The sequence below is a fragment of the Alosa pseudoharengus genome, unplaced genomic scaffold, assembly GCF_046254945.1.
Source record: "Alosa pseudoharengus isolate Yale_2024_CS ecotype anadromous, Long Island Sound unplaced genomic scaffold, YU_APseudo_1.1 YU_APseudo_1.1_scf_2, whole genome shotgun sequence".
Classification (NCBI taxonomy): domain Eukaryota; kingdom Metazoa; phylum Chordata; class Actinopteri; order Clupeiformes; family Clupeidae; genus Alosa; species Alosa pseudoharengus.
The window spans coordinates 37,023,281-37,026,272 of NW_027468663.1; positions in this window are offsets into that span (position 1 = coordinate 37,023,281).

The following is a 2,992-nucleotide window of genomic DNA, read 5'->3' on the forward strand; positions in this document are numbered from 1 at the left end:
TTTGAACACCGCCTCCAAGACGATCTATTACTGTTTTAAAATGTGCACATTTACTACCATGCACAGACACACACACAAACACACACACATTGAGTTTTCATATTTACTAAACAGAGCAATAAACAGAATATATGAACAGACACACATACACATACATGCACACACACACACACACACACACACAGGCATGCATACATTTTTATATTTACTGTCAAACACAGCAATAATAACACTAATAAAAATAATGAAAAACACAGCAATGAATCATATGAACAGAACACACACACACACACACACACACACACACACACACACACTGGCTCGCCCCAGTGTAGAGGCATGGGCGATATTAAATAATGCTGTTGAATCTGTCAGTAGTGTCTTAGCATGCAGCAGCATGTGCAATATTTGCCTTTGTGGCACAGGAGTAGGGCTGGATACAGACACATTAGCATCCTAAAGCCAAGCCTCAGCCCTCTGGCCACACCCCACCCCACCCCACCCTTACCCTCCTCCTCCAACCCCACCCTAAAGCCAAGCCTCAGCCCTCTGGGCCCCACCCCACCCCACCCTTACCCTCCTCCTCCAACACCACCCTAAAGCCAAGCCTCAGCCCTCTCCTCCCTCCACAGATTACCCACACAAATCTGCACTCTATGGTTTTAATATCACAGATGACAGGGGGGGGAGTGAGAGAGAGATGGTAAAGGGAGAGAGGACAGAGGGGCATAAAAAGAGTGAGTGCTGACAGAGTGTTCGAACCCGTAACTTGCAGGTCGTTGGATTGAGAGTGAATTTGCAGGACGTTGGATTGAGAGTGAACTTGCATGACGTTGGATTGGGAGTGAACTTGCTAGAAAGGCAGCTAAAACCCATGTGTGCGAGCATCTCTTAAAGGAATTATCCGGAGTAAAATGCACTTTAGATCAATTTACGGATGATTTGGAGTACATACGTTGAGTTGACATCTAAATCATGTCATTCGGATGTGTTTTGAGAAAGTTCGATTTTACCGTTTTTAGTCAAAACTCGTTAGCGTGGAAGTGAGAAGGGCATATTATTTCGCCGCTACAAGACGCTATTTTTATACCTCTTCTACAGTTCCAAACAACATTACACTTACGTGGTAGTGAGTAGAGGGTCCCTAAAGCCAAACCGAAGTATCCCGAGGGTTTAAACGTCGGCGTTTAAAAAAAAAAAAAAAACATAGTCCAGTCCATACAACTTCATTTCAATTTCAAAAGAAATACTGGACTGTGTTTTTTTTTTTTTTTTTTAAACGGCGACGAAATTGTGAATTTCCAGAGCGTTTTACTCACACACTTGGCAATCGACTCCTACGGACTTTCCCCTAAAGATGGCAGCAAAGATGGCAACAAAGATGGCAACATTTCCGGAAATGTCTCTATCCGACCACATAAAGTCCTCGGGATACTTCTGTTTGGCTTTAGGGACCCTCTACTCACTACCACGTAAGTGTAATGTTGTTTGGAACTGTAGAAGAGGTATAAAAATAGCGTTTTGTAGCGGTGAAATAATATGCCCTTCTCACTTCCACGCTAACGAGTTTTGACTAAAAACGGTAAAATCGAACTTTCTCAAAACACATCCGAATGACATGATTTTGATGTCAACTCAACGTATGTACTCCCAATCATCCGTAAATTGATCTAAAGTGCATTTTACTCTGGATAATTCCTTTAATAGCACGTCTCTAAAAGCTATAGGCTAAAGACTCTAAGGCTGTGTTGTAAATTACTCTTTCCTTCAGATGTAACGGGAACAAGACTGTCCTGAGACCAGGCTGATACTCTGAGGACATGGTGACATTCACGTATAGTCCAGTCCAATCCATGTAAGAATATATAAATACCTGGAGGCAGTTTTGGGCCTTCTGATTATGAACACTATTGAGAAAATGAGTTGCCCTCTGAGCAATGTAATGTTATGCAGGGTAATGCAATGTAACATAACATAATACACTGTAATGTACTGTAATAAGTTACCCTCTGAGCAAAGTAATGAAATGTACTGTGATGAGATGGTAATGTGATGTTACAGTATGTGATGGTAAGGTAATGTGATGTGATGAGATGTGATGATAATGTGATGTACTGTGATGAGATGGTAATGTGATGTTATGTGATGAAATGGTAATGTGATGGTAAGGTAATGAGATGTGATGAGATGTGATGTAATGAGATGGTAATGTGATGTTATGTGATGAGATGGTAATGTGATGTTATGTGATGGTAAGATAATGAGATGTGATGAGATGTGATGTAATGAGATGATGATATAATGTGATGGTAAGGTAATGTGAGTGTAAGGTACTGTGATGGTAATGTACTGTGATGAGCTGGTAATGTAATGTGATGTACTGTGATGATAATGTAATGTGATGGTAAGGTACTGTGATGGTAATGTACTGTGAGGAGACAGGAGTGTAATGGGATGGTAATGTGGTAATGGGATGGTAATGGGATGGTAATGATACTAGGGGTGTGTGGATAAACTGTTCTGTCTCCCCATAACTGTTTCATTCTCTCAAATATTATGGTCACATCTGAATACAATGACTAGCTAGTGCCCGAGAGTGAGAGAGAGATAAAGAGAGAGAGGGAAAAAGAGAGAGAGAGGGAGAGAGAAGTAGAGATAGAGAGAGGGAGAGAGGGAGAGAGAAGTAAAGAGTGAGATAGAGAGAGAGAGGGAGGAAGAGAGGGAGAGAGAAAGAGTGTGAGAGGGAGATTGTGTGTGTGAGTCCTGCAGGGTGGCCTCCAGAGCACAACGGCTCATTTCACGGCTCCAGCGTCCGTTAGTTTAGCCACAATGCCTCCGTCTGTCGCACTGCACAAAGCCGTCTTTATGAAGTGGCACACACCCCATCATACACACACCGGCCTGGCCTCCCTCACACACACACACACACACACACACACACAAACACTCACTCACTCACTCACTCACTCACTCACTCACACACACACACACA